Consider the following 17,571-nt stretch of genomic DNA (forward strand, 5'->3'; position numbering starts at 1 on the left):
TTTACAGTATTATTTTATAATCCTGCTTTTACTGTATGCACTTTACTTAACCATAAGTATTGCATTTGTAGCGATTCATTTCTCTTGTATGAGAAAAGAGACTGATCAATAAATAACACCTTTTTATTGAACACGCCCGTCTCTTCTTTTCTCTACAATCTGGTGAAACTAAGTATGCACGTATTGACTGAGTAAAATAGTTGTCTTTTGTTTTCACACGACTCTAGAGATATATACTTGATTAGGGGGAGCAAAGTTGTCATGTTCTATGGTTGTCAGAAACTAAATCCCTTCTTGTCTATCCAGGGAGGTTAAACTCCTCCTTGCCTATTCAAGAAAGTTTCTAGTGAACTCTGAGCTAGCTGGCACACATAACTTTAAGTCTAATATCGTCAGCAGAAGACCTAGTTAACCTCTGTCCTACGTCTATACTATTGAAGATATTATTCCAATGCGCAGAGCCTATTGGGAAAATAGGAACTACACTACATGGCGCCCAACGGTTTGGATAGGCGATAAATCTAACGCAAGGCATTAGAGTAACTCAGTCGTGCTTTTTCACACAGACCCTTTCTCCCATAAATACTCCAAAGACGTCTGGAGTGGGTAAAAGGTTAAATCCGCCAAACTTAGTAGGAGGAGTATAGTTTTTTGATTTATTCAACGTTGAAGGGTACACTGTTCCAAAATATTGTGCATCTAATCTTTGTTTCCGTGGAAACCTGATCTGCAACAAAAACCTTTCTATCAGTAAAAATGTCAGAAACTGAAGAAGAGAGGGAGACAGCTAGAATAGTCTCATAGAGGATGACAATAGTGTCCTGCAATCTGACCCGGACGCAATACTCATCCCGGTCAGCATAAGAAAAACTATAACCTCAAAACTTATAGAAAATGGACTGACATCAAGAGGTGGTACAGTCATATTCGTAATTGAGGCACATGAATATCGGCAGACAGAGGTATTCTATTCATGGATAAACTTTTCAGCAGCAAACGCTGTAACAAAGGAATTCCACTATTACAAGATAGAGGAACCTCCGGATGAGTACACTCCTTTCAAGGAGGTGGAAATACCACTAAAATACCAAGAGCACCTGCTCTGGTTTAAAGGCGCCCTAAAACATAATGATCACATCACCAGGCTCGGTTCTAGCCAGCTACACATCACATGCTGACATTAATAGAATGTCAAGCTAAGAACTCTTAGTTAAAATAAAAGAATTAACACAGGCATACAGAGAATTGGTTCAATATGCAACTGAGGATATAACTTTCCTCCAAAGGTTGAAAGAAACAGATATAGCAGACCAGCCATTTGAACTTGCCAGAATCATAGAAAAATCCTATGAAGAACTAGGAAGAGATAGTTTGGGTGGAAAACCAGTGAAACCCCAACTAATTGAAAATCCTGAAAAGGTATTTATTAAAAATAATCTAAACACTCTAAAAAAGAGCTGGGATGGAAATAAACAATCCACTCCCAAAGAAAAAAGATTCCAGTCCAGAGGAAGGACTCCTCGGCGGAGAGAAAGATCTCCGGACCAAGGACACAAGTCTCCCCAAAGGGAGCCCTCTGAGAAAAGATACAACCTTAGAAATAGGGATAATGTGAAGAAACCTGATAGATATCAAGATATTGATACACGTCCCTCTCGATCTTTTCAGACTTCCTCGCAGAAATCGGAAAGAAGAGGACAGTCAGAACACAGGGAAGAGCACGTCAAGTCCAAAGACAAGGAACCTGCTCATCAAAATAAAAAGTTACAATTTCCAAAGAAGAAGGTAGCCAGTATTAAAGTAATCAAACATGCCGAGGATACTGAGGACACAGCTGAAAAATGGAGAGTGGGCTCAGACAATGCTAGACAGCGCAGCAGAAGTGAGCATAGCTCGCAAGATCCTGATGAATCCTCTGGAGACAGTGGACACGAATGAATACATTCAGGTGGAAACTGCAGATACCAGAGTTAGCAAACCTCATAAAATATACGAAATAACATTACGTATAGAGGGAGATAAGACTAGGAAAATAAGGGGTCTATTTGGGGATAATCTCTCCAAAGGCTATGACATCCCTCTAGCTGAAAAAGACTGGCCACGGGAGTTTGTCAGGGAGTGCCCTCATGGCGAAGAAATAATTATGCCTGCCTTCTCAAATCATATTCCAATTCATAAAAAATATACACTTGCAAGAAAGTGGGCAGTAGCCCAGGCTCCTGCATTATATAAAAATCATGTGGGATGGGATGAGGACTCTCCTCCTCACAAAATCCAGTTAAAATCTCAACCAACTGCACAGAGACAGTATCCAATTAAGCAAGAAGCTAAAAACAGGTCAAGGAGATCTTAGATCAACTTGAATACCAGGGGGTGATTGAAACTTGCACCTCACAAATGAACAATCCTTTGTTTCCTGTCTCCAAGCCAGATGATTCATATCGTCTTGTTTTGGACTACAGACACTTAAACTCATGTTGCAAGACTTTTGCAGTACAAAACTCACACAGTGAATAATGAATAATATATTATTAATAATATACTAATGAATAACATAGTGCGCAAAAAATATAAAACAACATTAGACATCTCTAATGGATTCTTTTGTCAAAATATAGCACCAGAAAGCAGATATTTGACCGCTTTCTCAATAAACGGCTCGCAGAAAATTTCTGTCGTTTGCCACAGGGGTTCAAGAACAGCCCAGGATTATTCTCAGCGAGAGTAACAGAGTTACTACAAATATATGATGATGAGGCATTATCTTATGTCGATGACATCTATCTAACAGATGATGACTTGGATACTCACTTGAAAAGAGTGAACACCATAATACTTGGGTTCGCAGCAGAGGGTTACAAATACAACTTCAAAAAGTCAAGAATTGCCCATCTAACTGTCCTGTTTTTAGGATATGAAATTATCAAGTGAAGGCAAAAGCCTGGCTGACAACTTCCTAGAGAAATGTGCTGTAATCCAAGCACCAAGAACGCTGAAAAACTTACAATCAATTCTAGGTTTCCTGAATTTCGGAAGAACTTACATTATAAATTATGCAGAGAGGGTTAAACCTCTCTATGACCTAATAAAACCAGATTTTAAAAGAATCAATTGGACTCAAAAACACACAGAAATTTTGAGATCTTTACAAACAGACATGTTAGTTAAAACAAAACTACAAACACGCGATAACACACGCAACCTTGTGATTCGAGTCATCCCAGGAAGATGCGGAATCAGATACCTAACCTCTAATGAGGGAGAAACGGTACCAATAGCATACAAATCTCATTTGTACACAGAAGCTGAAAAAACGTTCAGCATTAAGGAAAACATTGTTCATGCGGTTCAAACAGCTGTAGCAAGAGAAAAAGACCAAGCTGACGGTAGACGTATTACAGTCAGAACAGCAGAATCAGCTTTCGAGGCGTTAACAAGCCCATGTAATTTACCTACTATGGCATTAAATCCAAAATGGATACAATGGGAAAATTCTCTTGCTACAGACATAGTGAAATACTATTTTGACCCAGAAATGAAAAAATTAAAAAATCTAGAATATAAAATAGTATATCCTCTGCCAATCGACATTCTGCCCATACGACAGTACGCCTGTGTAATATATACAGACGGACATGCTCAACCCTCAGTTTGGGGAGAGCAAGCATATAACGCCACATGCGAGATTATAAAAGAGGTGTGGCGCGGAGGTAAATTGAGACCTCTATTTACAAAAACACACTCAGTGGAAAACAATTCAGAACAACAAACTGAAATAATAGCGTTAAAAATGGCGCTAGATAATGCCGATCGCGAATTCCCAACAATAATAGTGTAAGATTTGTATTACTGCGTCAAATCATACAAGAACGATTTACAGAAATGGATTCAAAACGGTTACAAAGATGACACAGGTGCCACAATCAAACAAAAATCACTTTGGGAACAAGTAGTTCTTTTGCAGAAAGAACTACCAAAGACTCACGTGATACACTCACTGAGTCATCAACGTGATGGCGTTCACGTTGCAGGGAATTCATTGGCTGAGACAGCCACACCGGAAACAGCTAAATCGGCTTCCGTAGCTACAAAAAAGCATTCAGAAAAATACATTGACGGGGAAACAATGCTGGCGGTGAAAACGTCATCAAATGGCGACTGCTCAGCGCTACCCATCAACTATCCACTCAATTATACATACATAATCGATGCAAACTCCGTTCCTTTTGCTGTAATCCCTGGAGTGGGTGATAGAGTAATTCCAAACATGAACAGGAGAGGCTTGTTAATTGCAGACGCACATATGGGTGAGGGTCTTAGACACCTTAAGCTTAAGGATTCTCTGGAAGAATTACAATCAATATACTGGTGGCCAGGTATGAGCCTGCATCATCAAATTTTTGTAAAAAACTGCCCAGACTGCAACAGAGATCGCAGTGGCGACCGAGACGGTATATTACCATGGCGTTTCGCTCCAGATTGAAATAAACAATAAAAAGAAAAAACCCAGTATGAATAATGCATCATATTAACATGTAGAGACTATTTTCACTTATAAATGTAGACCCCAGCACTCGGCTGACGTCTGAACTGTTATAAAAAAGATTTGCGAGTCTATAATGGCATATACGCTAGGAGCATGCTACGTTCTGACCAATGTTTTGCCTTTAGCTCTCGAGTTTATAGGGGGGGCATGGCCAGCATGAGCATTACATTGCGGGACTCTTCTCACTTCCTTCCTGAGGGAAATGGGATGGTGTAAAGAAAAAACCAAGGCATAGAGCAATCTATAACGGCAAAGGTATTAGGTTCGGGAGCTGGGTGGGTCAAACATTTAATAAGTGTCCAACGTAGTCTTAATAATCTGCCAAGAAATTCTCTGAGAGGTCTCAGTCCGTACGAACTATTGTTTGGGACTAGAATGTTAATCCAGGACCTCGATAGTCAAACTTCAGTGGTGAAAGAAAAATGCTTTGATATCAAAGATCGTTTGGCTATTTTACAGGACTTAAATGAAACAAGAAAAGACCTGAGCAACATAAAGTTGAAACCGCAGCCAACAACCACTGAAGAGAAACCACCTGTCTCAGCAAGGCCTGTCTGGATTCCGAAAATCGGGGATCTGGTCAGAGAGAAGATCGCTGTAAAGAAGGAATTTGGGCCTTCTTACAGAAAAGCAGTTCCTGTCTTGTCTGTCAACGGGACAAGATCAGTAGTATTACCGCCCCTTGCTGGTAAAAAGGAGAACCGAGTTGTATCCATCGACCTGGTTAAACCACAATCATGTGGCCGATAACAAGTAGTAGGCCAAGTGGACTCCCAAGAAGTAGTAGAACACCAAAGTTTGCTACAAATACAGAGGTTCAAACTGAGAGACTAATCACATTTGATAAACCTACAGTGAATCAACAAGGACTATGCAACAAAGCAATGGAACTTAAACCTCTTGAAACCCAAATCAAAATCTTACATCAGGAAACACCAATCTACAATGATGTAACAACTGAATATGCTAATGAAACAAAGCAAATTCCTAAAGCAAAAAGGAATCCAGAAGCAATTGAAACAATTGACAGAACAGCATCTGGCTACTTCATCAACTTCGATCATTTCTCTGAGGATCCAAGTGAACCTGAGGAACAGCCAACAACAAAGAAAACTTTTAAAGACAAAGCAAAGGAACTCTTTCATCAACTAAAAGAAACCTATCTGATTTCTCCATGGATTGAATTTTGGGTGGCACTAGGTGTATTCATCCTCATACTTTGGCTCATCATGGTACTATGTTTGGGACATTTCATTGAGGGAAAATATGTTAGAATGGACACAGCAAGTCAGAACATCAACTTGGTCCTGAAACCACACAAGTCTTCACACATCGAGAAAAGAGAACTTTCTTCAGTAAACTTCACCGCCAATCCTATACCCGGTGGGGTAGCATGGGACAAAACTGATTACGAAATCTATGATCCGGTTGAGCTCCTGAAGTATCCTCATCAATTCAAGATTTCATTGAGTGACTTTGTAAAACCAAGCACATTCGCTGATGATTGGGACTTTGAAAGTATTAATGATATGATGTCAGATCTAGTGATGTCAGCTAAATTTACAGAACATGATTATTTACAAGGTTCATCTAATTATGACCAAATGTATTGTTTTAACCACTATGGTAACCATTATCTGCATAAATCTGCTCAACCTAGACATGTTTTAAATTATAACCAATGGGAACATTGTGCTACTCCACCAAAAGGCAGTTCAAAAACATTTTATGAAACATTTTCTTATTTTTCAGGGTTCAACACAAGCAATGCAGAAACATTTTATTTCAAATTGTTAAATAGGACAGGTATGAAAACCATGCTTACAAACACAAAATTGATATATTCAGAATCATTTTCTGAAAATATGAAAACATTCGGTTTTGATTTCTAGAACAATAATATTGAAACGAAGACAATCTGGGGTACAAGAGATTGGCAAGTGCAAGGTATAGAATCATTATTTAGAGCCTGCATGATCCCAGAACAAATTATATTCTTGAATGATACAATTCAACAGACAACTTGTCTTGACCTAGCCAAAATTAAAGACTTAAACAATTCGTCTATTCCAAAGCCAACACCTGACAGTAATAGCCCTACAGAAGTTGAAATAGACGTATCCCATATTTTAAACCAAAACAGAACACATCCTGAGTGGAAAAAATGGTTGATCTGGCCCACAGACACAAATAACTGTCAAGACAGATTCCTGAACAAAATACAGGGGTTCACATTGACCAGGCCAGACCCTAGATACTCCCAGAGACAACATCCAGGGATTGTAACTATTTACAGTGTGGGGAAACTCTGCCTTGAATGGCTACATACATCCACACTGGCAGAAATTAAGCAACACTTAGCTTTACTTAAAGAAGGTGCTGACTTGCGTGATTTCATTATGGGACCACGCCAACAGGGTCAAAAACGTTTCATAGCGGCCTCTATATATGCAGCTTATAACAAAGCTTGGAAAGAAACTCAAATTGAGACAGCAGAGAAAATACGGGAAATTGACCGTGTTAATTTGGAAAGAACACTTTCTGTTGTGGACAATGGGTTAATGACTCTGTCTTCCAGAATATATTCACTGGACAGTATTGTATCTTCTGCAATCGATATAATAGAGCAAGACTTACTGATGTTGCAACACGGTCAGTCCCAATTACGTTCTATTGTACAGCTTGGCTGGACGTTACAAAATCTGCGTTCAGGCTATGTGCCTTGGCGTTTAATCAACACAACGTCACTATTCAGTATCTTTAACCTTACTGATACACAAATCAGCTTGGCACAAAAGAGTGCTGCTTATACAATTCTGAGAATTGAAAAACTTGAGAGATTACCATTGACAATGTCAGAACGACCTGTCATTGAATGGATAATACATGGGATAATAACTATTCCGATAACAACTTTCCAGTTTCGATACTGCCAAAAATATATACAGGCAGGCCAGTATGAAAGGTTCGGTAAAGGATACATTAAGTCAACATGGAACTTACCCTATACACACACATGTGTCAGTAATAAAGGACAGAGTGTATTTCTTAGTGGTAATAATTGTGAAAAATCACTAAGTGGTATACTTCTGTGTCAGGGTATAAGTTTGCATGGGGCCTGTGAAGGGACATCAAATAACCTTTCATGTCACCAGCTCGGCGCACCTGCAACACAAATAGAACCATTCTTTAAAAGGCTCTCTAACGGTTGTTACATTCTAATTGTAGATCACAGATGTTGTGGCTTGCTGCCAGGAAAACCTTATCTAGTAAGCGTGACTTCCATGGTCATTTGCTGTGAAAGGGTATTGTTCCCGAATGATGCTCCAGACAGGGAGGGATGGTTATGGCCCAGTTTGAAATTCTCTTCTATTCGAATTGATACTTTAAGCAGAATGAAGACTGTGCTCCTACAGACGCCAACCCATTTGACGTCATCAAAGGAAACGTATGATCTCCAAGTTGCAAGGACAACGGGAGAGATACATGCATTGTTATCAACAAATTGCCCCCTACACTTCGCAGAAATGCTAAACGAAATCCTAAATATTTCTGATACAAGTGGTATCGCAAGTGTATTTAAGACAGTTTTTTCGGGACTGTTAACACCATTCAAAGCAGTCCTGGGTATTTTTCCTAATTTCGTCCATTCCATCTTTGGCGGACTTCGACTCCTGTTGGGACTCGTAGCAGGCATTTTATTTTTGCTACTCCTGCTTCGTTATGGCATGCCATGTCACAGACAAGACTCCAGCGACAATGGAAGAAACAATCCTAGCAATCCGCTACCGGGACCGCATAACTAAAGTCCTTGGACTAGCCCGGCTCAGAGATCTAAATATGACCTGGTTTCTTTCGTTCAGACCCATGTGGCAGAATTGTGTTATGCCTGTATTAAGGTGCATGCTATGCGGCGAAGAATGCGTGTTGGACACCTGTCTTACACTACAATCAGAAGTACCTTTGGATGCAGATACTTTGTTGGGTCCAGTAAAGGCTCATGCATTGTGCTGTCCCCAGCGGCTACCTATCCTGATGACGGCATTCGTGGAGACTTCACCACTACGATTGAAGGGTAGTGAAGTACAAGATGAAAGCAGCATCGATCAGGTACGACCTTCTGTTAGCTATGCTGATCAAACCATCACTGAAAGCGAACATGCGCATGACTGCATGGTAGCGACATTTTCCAACCTAGTCGAACTTTCACCAGAGGCTGTAGACTGTTTTTTCGAGAGTCTGTCTGAAATGATGTTCTCACGAGAACAGAGAGAGTGACTTTCAGCGACGTGCACACAGCGTTCCCTGAACTCTGCATTTGGCCTTCAGCTTTAAAAACAAAGCAACTGAGACCTTTTTTCCGTCTTCCCCTGAAAACGAAAACTTTTCTCCAACTCCAAAATATTTACCTTTTTGGCACTTATCTTCTGTTTAAAGTAAAACTTTTCCTAGAGAACAGAGCTTCTATTTTTAGGAAACTCTAGCGACATTACGTTGCCTCAACCTCTAGCTTATTTACAAGAAATTGTATTTATATGTGATGAAGTGGTCTCGCACTTTTTCTTCTGTACTAAGAGCCATTTCATGTGTAATTTTCGCAAATCATTCATGCTGATTTAAAATGTGCATCTTTTTTTTGAATGATTACACTGCTTGAATGCATACAGTACCTATACTCTATTTTCGTGTATTTCGCAATACCAGTTTTCAATTGCAAAAACTTTATTTTGGGGTGGTTCGATATACACATGCACTGTTAGTTATGTTTACTATTGCTTAGGTTAGTAAATATGTACATAAAATCGTGGAGTGGGTGTAGTATGTTTATCTAGGGACCTGTATCGATACTCCTATTTCTGACCCTTGTCCGGTTAATAAATCACTAAAAGCCATACAACGGCACAGAAACCCGTTTTCAGATTAGGTCATAGCGCATGCTATCACATTAGGCAAGCACTATTCCTCCAGCCCCCCTAGAAAGCACACCGAGTTCTCAAAACAAACCAAACCTCCAGCAGACCTGGGAAATCCCCCGCAGCTATTGTTTTGATTTAGTTCGAGAACTCCTGTAAAGAATGTAAGAACGACCAGTTCTTATGACATCCTTAATGACGTCTTATGTCCATCCTTACGTCAAACTCGGCACCTTTCAGGTATAAATATACCGACGCTGCCCTAAGCAAAGACACGGTGGTGATGAGCTTGGAGCAGCGCTACTTGCCGAAGAGCCCAGCTGATGCAGGAAGCCCACGGACGCTGCCCCTCCCTTTTGATGCGCTGAGAGAGACGCTGCCTTTTCTCCTGCCGAGAAATCCAGCCTCCGGCATTTCCGGCTTGCCCTCGCGGGTAACTGGGATACCGAGTCCTGAGACAGAGATACCAGCCCTCCAGCCTTCTAAATCCCAGGTACTGAACTGACTAACCCCTTACAGAGAATTCTTGAGTCAGATTCTTGGCAAACAAACTTAACTTAAACTGCTACTTATTTACTCCCGCCCACGTATTAGGCTCAGGTCAGGTACACCGGGGTAGGCGTAGTTAGAAGCACCAGTTGAGTACGATTAGTCAATGTATATATGTATGTATATCTTTTATCCATTTTAAGTATCATATGGCTAAGAAACCATATCAATGCTTTTACAGTATTATTTTATAATCCTGCTTTTACTATATGCACTTTACTTAACCATAAGTATTGCATTTGTAGCGATTCATTTCTCTTGTATGAGAAAAGAGACTGATCAATAAATAACACCTTTTTATTGAACACGCCCGTCTCTTCTTTTCTCTACAATCTGGTGAAACTAAGTATGCACGTATTGACTGAGTAAAATAGTTGTCTTTTGTTTTCACACGACTCTAGAGATATACTCTTGATTAGGGGGAGCAAAGTTGTCATGTTCTATGGTTGTCAGAAACTAAATCCCTTCTTGTCTATCCAGGGAGGTTAAACTCCTCCTTGCCTATTCGAGAAAGTTTCTAGTGAACTCTAAGCTAGCTGGCACACATAACTTCAAGTCTAATATCGTCAGTAGAAGACCTAGTTAACCTCTGTCCTACGTCTATGCTATTGAAGATATTATTCCAATGCGCAGAGCCTATTGGGAAAATAGGAACTACACTACAATCTCTGCCAAATAGCGACCCCCATTCTAACACTTTTCATTCCCATGTCTACTGTACTCCTAATGCTCATTTGAACCACACCATACCACACCATGCCCCATCTCACTTTTGTTGGCTGTGTATATCAACCCCCATAAGTCACACCATCCGGTCAATTCTCTTCTCAGATTGACAGAACCTGCCTCTCTATGACCACTAGATTCGTGCCACTGAAAACCATGATGTTTACGTCTTAAAGTCATACTTCTAGGTGTTAGACCTGGCAGCCTTAGGGTGGTCACCCCGAAACCTTTTTGCCTTCATCCTCCTATTTTTCTGAATATGTTGAGCTTACACCAGATTGGAATTATGTAATTTATCTATAAGTCCCCAGTAAAGTAGTATATCATACACCCAGGACCTGTAAATTAAATTCTAATAGTAGACCTCAAGCACTCATTGTGCCACCCACTGTAGCCACCCATTAAAACATGTTCCATGTCTTCCACTGGAGCCTGAAGGCTGTTCTAAACTGCTGATTCCACTTTGTAAAATAACCCCCTTTAGAAGCTTTAAACTTCCCTTTTGCTACATATAAGTCACTCCTAAGGTAGGCCCTGAGATGCCCATAGCGCAGGGTGGATTGCAATTAAAAGGTTGACTTGTACTTTTGAAATTTACATGCCCTGGTAGTGAAAAATTCCTAAATTCAGTTTCACTACAGTCAGGCCTACTTCTCCCATAGGATAACATTGTGTTGGGTTTAATAAATGCTAACATTTGTTCAGGAGCAGACAGTAAATTTATGGTTGATATCTTGAAAAGTGTAATTTAAAATCCTCGTTAATGGTAAAGTCAGATTTTAAGTTACAACTACAAGTTACAACTTTGAAAATGTCACTTGTATTTATTTATTTATTTATAGCATTTGTAGAGCGCTCTGTAACCCTACGGGCATCCTGGCGCTTAGGTACATAGCTAAGAGCTCTGTGGGGACAGGAACGTGGACAAGATGCTGAACAGAGTAGGTTTATTTATTGTGGTGGGTTTTAGGAGGATTTTTTGGAAAAAGACAGGTTTTCACCTTTTTCCGAAAGGTCAGAAGATCATTCGTTTTTCTGATATCGGTGGGGAGGTTATTCCATAAGTGGGCTGCAGCTATACTGAAGGCTCGTCCTCCACAGGTGGCTTTCTTGATCCTAGGAATGCTGATGAAGTTCAAGGATGAGGATCGGAGAGACCGGGTGGGCTCGTACCACTTGAATTTGTTCTGGAGTGGTCAAGGACCTAGCCCATGAACTGCCCTGAAAACAATACATAGGGATTTAAAGCAAATCCCTTGGTGTATGGGCAGCCAATGTAGGTCATCCAGGGCAAGAGTGGTAGAAGATCTTCGCTCACGGGAAAGTGCCAGTTTGGCTGCAGCTGCCTGGACACTTTGGAGTCTGGAGATGAGATATGCAGGGGATTCCAGCAAGAGGGCATTGCAGTAAGCCAGGCGGCTGAGGATAGTGCTCCTGACTATGTCGGCTCTGGTCTGTGGGGGCAGGAGAGGTAGCAGCCTTCGGAGTCCTCTTAATAGGGCGAAACAGCAGCTAACCTGCTTATTGATGTTAGTCTCTAGGCTTAGTTTGTTATTAATAGTGACTCCAAGATTTTTTACTGAGCTCACTGGGGTGGGTGAGTCTCCTAACGACTGAGGCCAGAAATCTGATGGTAAACTTTTGGGGATCTTTCCTACTGTGCAATGCAGTATTTCAGTTTTCTCACTGTTGAATTTTAGTGAGTTCTGATTGAGCCAGAGAGACATTTCCAGCATACAGGTGTGGAAAGTTTCCATTGAGCTTGCTCGAACTCCGTCAAGCGAGATTATCAGCTGAGTATCATCTGCGGAGTTTGTCACGCAGATGCCCTGGCTTTTGATGACCCGCATCAGGCGTTGCATATAAATATTAAAAAGTATGGGACTGATAGCAGACCCCTGTGGGACCCCGTGCGGGACTTTGATGAACTCTGATTGAAAGGGAGGGATAGCTACTGCCTGCCACCTGTCCGTCAGTTGAAGGCGGAACCAGTCGAGCGCGACACCTCCAACTCCGATATTCCTTAATCTTTTTATCAGAATGCCGTGGTTCACCGTATCGAACGCGGCGGACAGTTCAAGCAGAATCAGAGTGGCTGATTCTCCCCTGTCCGCCCTCATTCTTAGGTCATCCATGACTGTCAGCAAAGCTGACTCCGTTCCATGAACTGGTCTGAAGCCAAACTGCTCCTCTTCCAGGATGTTGTTGGTTTCTAGGAAGAGGGCTAGAGATCTGCTGATCCATCTCTCTATGATCTTTATTGGATATGGTAAGAGGGATATGGGTCGGTAGCTCTTTTGGCAGTTTGGGTCCAGATTTGTTTTTTTTAATAGCGGGGTGACGATCGCCAATTTCCAGTCTTTGGGCACGGAGCCTGTACACAGAGATTGATTACATAGTTGATGCAGAGCTGGAAGAATATCATCCTCGAATTTCTTGGCTATTCTATGGGGAAGAGGGTCTAGAGGAGAGCCTGAGGCTGTGTTGAGGGCTGTTGTAAGGAATTCCTGTTCTGAGGGAATCATGAAGTTTTCCAGGGTAGCATTTGAAAGGGGGTATGTATCAAGTTCCACCTTCTCGTCTTTGTTCGCTTGAATGCTGTTGTCTTGCATTGAGGAGATGGAATTATTATTCATTCCCTCTACAATTTTGCTGATTTTGTCTTGGAAGAACACTGCTAGGCCGTCGCAGAGTTCTTGTGAGGGCTTGATTTGGCTATCAGCACAAGCGGGGTGGGAGAGCTCTTTGATGAGCCTGAATGTATCCCGGGATTTATTAGGGCTTTTGAGGATTACCTCAGCAAAGTAGTTGGATTTGGCTTAGATTATTTCCTTTTTATATTGTGAGATAGTGAGCCTCCATCGTATTTTCTCCTGGTCTGAGTAGTTTTTCCTCCAGAGCTACTCCGCCTTTTTACAGGTATTTTTTAGTTCTTTCAGTATATCCGTGTACCAGGGGGCGGAGGGTTTTCCCCTTTTTATGATTGTTTTCAGCGGGATGACAGCGTCGAGTTTTATTGTAGTCTCGTGGCAAAAGGAAAGATAATTTGTGGTGACATCATTCTCTATTTTGAACAAGGCCCCAACCTGGCGTAGATCGAGCTTTCCCTCCTCTTTCCTCTTCATCAGGTTCTTCCAGTTACGGCCTAAAAAGGTTTTGACGTGCGATCTCATGGATCCTCTATGGGACGGGATGTGGGATTTGAACCTGAGAAGGTAGTGATCTGACCAACCTACTGGAAGGGTAGTGTCTAGGGTCAGTAGGTCTTCTGCCGCAAAAATAAGATCTAGCGTGTTTTCTAGTATGTGTGTAGGAGTGTTTATCCACTGTTTCAGCCCTAGATTGTGGCAGGATTGAGTAATATTGTGCAGGGCTGCACGTAGTTGGTCATTGTCCCATATATTAAAATCGCCCAATATCAGCAGCCTGTTGTGGGAGATTGACATATTATTTATGACCGTGATTAATTCCTGCTGTTGTGAGGCAATAAAATGCCCCGGAGACCTATAACATACAAGGGCCGTGAGGCAGTGTTCAGAATCATGTTTTATGGAAATCCCGAAGATTTCAACGCAGGAGACGGTATCAACGTCCAGGGTAGTGATGTTTAGTTGTTCCCTAAAAATTATCCCTAGGCCTCCTCCTCGACCTGAATGTCTGGGTTTCTGAATGATCTTGAACCCGTCTGGGCATGCTAGGCCTAGCTCTGATTCTATTCCTTCAGCCATCCATGTCTCGGTTAGAAACAGGATGTCGAGGTTATTAGCCTCAATCAGAAGCTGTATTTCAATAGCGTGTTTTGGAAGGGATCGGACATTTAAAAGTCCGTTGATTAGTTTCCCTTTGGTGCTGGACTTAATTCCTGCTTGGGCTGATGGGGAATGGGTTGTGATGTTGTCAGGGCTTGGATGAGGCAACAGGATTGATTTGGGGGGAGGGGATTGATGTCTGGAAGCCGAACTTGGCAGTGAGAGCAAGCTTTATCGTCCTGATATACTGCGTGAGGGGCTAAGCGTGGGCACTCGATTTTGTCTGCCTGTGCATTCAGTAGCATGAGTGTTCCCCTGCTGTATCTGAGCGCATCATGGGCTGGTGTACAACGGATAAGGGGGGGTGCCCTGGGCCCGGCCTCGGCGCGGACGAGTGCAGACGAGCTTGCCTTAAGCGTGCCTTCGGCGCGCAATCGTCGCGCCCGCTGCGCTCGTCCGCTGCGCTTCCGGTGGGGGCACATGCTTTGTAGCAGAAGAGGGAGGGGTCCAAAGGAGGCGTGGCTACGGTAGTGGGCGTGTCCTGGCGACCGGCCAATCCCGTCGTTACAGCTGGGAATCCTTGCCTACGTCAGCAAGCAATCTGCTGAGTAGGGAGGGTGGTGCAGATACGGCGATTTTAAAAATAAGGTATTTCAGTGCAGTTTTAAAAAAGAGCTATCTGTGCCCTGCTCCCGGCTGTGCCTCAAGAGCTGTAAGCTAAACAAACGCTGCGCTCGTGACCAGCGCGCGTTTTGTGTCAAAGGGGGCGTGGCTACAGTAGTGGGCGTGTCCTGGCGACCGGCCAATCCCGTCGTTACAGCTGGGAATCCTTGCCTACGTCAGCAAGCAATCTGCTGAGTAGGGAGGGTGGTGCAGATACGGCGATTTTAAAACTAAGGTATTTCAGTGCAGTTTTAAAAAAGAGCTATCTGTGCCCTGCTCCCGGCTGTGCCTCAAGAGCTGTAAGCTAAACAAACGCTGCGCTCGTGATCAGCGCGGGTTTTGTGTCAAAGGGGGCGTGGCTACGGTAGAGGGCGTGTCCTGGCGACCGGCCAATCCCGTCATTACAGCTGGGAATCCTTGCCTACGTCAGCAAGCAATCTGCTGAGTAGGGAGGGTGGTGCAGATACGGCGATTTTAAAAATAAGGTATTTCAGTGCAGTTTTAAAAAAGAGCTATCTGTGCCCTGCTCCCGGCTGTGCCTCAAGAGCTGTAAGCTAAACAAACGCTGCGCTCGTGATCAGCGCGCGTTTTGTGTCAAAGGGGGCGTGGCTACGGTAGTGGGCGTGTCCTGGCGACCGGCGAATCCCGTCGTTACAGCTGGGAATCCTTGCCTACGTCAGCAAGCAATCTGCTGAGTAGGGAGGGTGGTGCAGATACGGCGATTTTAAAACTAAGGTATTTCAGTGCAGTTTTAAAAAAGAGCTGTCTGTGCCCTGCTCTCAGCTGTGCCTCAAGAGCTGTAAGCTAAACAAACGCTGCGCTCGTGATCAGCGCGCGTTTTGTGTCAAAGGGGGCGTGGCTACGGTAGTGGGCGTGTCCTGGCGACCGGCCAATCCCGTCGTTACAGCTGGGAATCATTGCCTATGTCAGCAAGCAATCTGCTGAGTAGGGAGGGTGGTGCAGATACGGCGATTTTAAAAATAAGGTATTTCAGTGCAGTTTTAAAAAAGAGCTATCTGTGCCCTGCTCCCGGCTGTGCCTCAAGAGCTGTAAGCTAAACAAACGCTGCGCTCGTGATCAGCGCACGTTTTGTGTCAAAGGGGGCGTGGCTACGGTAGTGGGCGTGTCCTGGCGACCGGCCAATCCCGTCGTTACAGCTGGGAATCCTTTCCTACGTCAGCAAGCAATCTGCTGAGTAGGGAGGGTGGTGCAGATACGGCGATTTTAAAAATAAGGTATTTCAGTGCAATTTTAAAAAAGAACTGTCTGTGCCCTGCTCCCGGCTGTGCCTCAAGAGCTGTAAACTAAACAAACGCTGCGCTCGTGATCAGCGCGCGTTTTGTGTCAAAGGGGGCATGGCTACGGTAGTGGGCGTGTCCTGGCGACCGGCCAATCCCGTCGTTACAGCAGGGAATCCTTGCCTACGTCAGCAAGCAATCTGCTGAGTAGGGAGGGTGGTGCAGATACGGCGATTTTAAAAATAAGGTATTTCAGTGCAGTTTTAAAAAAGAGCTATCTGTGCCCTGCTCCCGGCTGTGCCTCAAGAGCTGTAAGCTAAACAAACGCTGCACTCATGATCAGCGCGCGTTTTGTGTCAAAGGGGGCGTGGCTACGGTAGTGGGCGTGTCCTGGCGACCGGCCAATCCCGTCGTTACAGCTGGGAATCCTTGCCTACGTCAGCAAGCAATCTGCTGAGTAGGGAGGGTGGTGCAGATACGGCGATTTTAAAAATAAGGTATGTCAGTGCAGTTTTAAAAAAGAGCTATCTGTGCCCTGCTCCCGGCTGTGCCTCAAGAGCTGTAAGCTAAACAAACGCTGCGCTCGTGATCAGCGCGCGTTTTGTGTCAAAGGGGGCGTGGCTACGGTAGTGGGCGTGTCCTGGCGACCGGCCAATCCCGTCGTTACAGCTGGGAATCCTTGCCTACGTCAGCAAGCAATCTGCTGAGTAGGGAGGGTGGTGCAGATACGGCGATTTTAAAACTAAGGTATTTCAGTGCAGTTTTAAAAAAGAGCTCTCTGTGCCCTGCTCCCGGCTGTGCCTCAAGAGCTGTAAGCTAAACAAACGCTGCGCTCGTGATCAGCGCGCGTTTTGTGTCAAAGGGGGCGTGGCTACGGTAGAGGGCGTGTCCTGGCGACCGGCCAATCCTGTCATTACAGCTGGGAATCCTTGCCTACGTCAGCAAGCAATCTGCTGAGTAGGGAGGGTGGTGCAGATACGGCGATTTTAAAAATAAGGTATTTCAGTGCAGTTTTAAAAAAGAGCTGTCTGTGCCCTGCTCCCGGCTGTGCCTCAAGAGCTGTAAACTAAACAAACGCTGCGCTCGTGATCAGCGCGCGTTTTGTGTCAAAGGGGGCGTGGCTACGGTAGTGGGCATGTCCTGGCGACCGGCCAATCCCGTCGTTACAGCTGGGAATCCTTGCCTAC

This window comes from Lissotriton helveticus, chromosome 5_1 (assembly GCF_964261635.1).
Source record: "Lissotriton helveticus chromosome 5_1, aLisHel1.1, whole genome shotgun sequence".
In the NCBI taxonomy this organism is placed as follows: domain Eukaryota; kingdom Metazoa; phylum Chordata; class Amphibia; order Caudata; family Salamandridae; genus Lissotriton; species Lissotriton helveticus.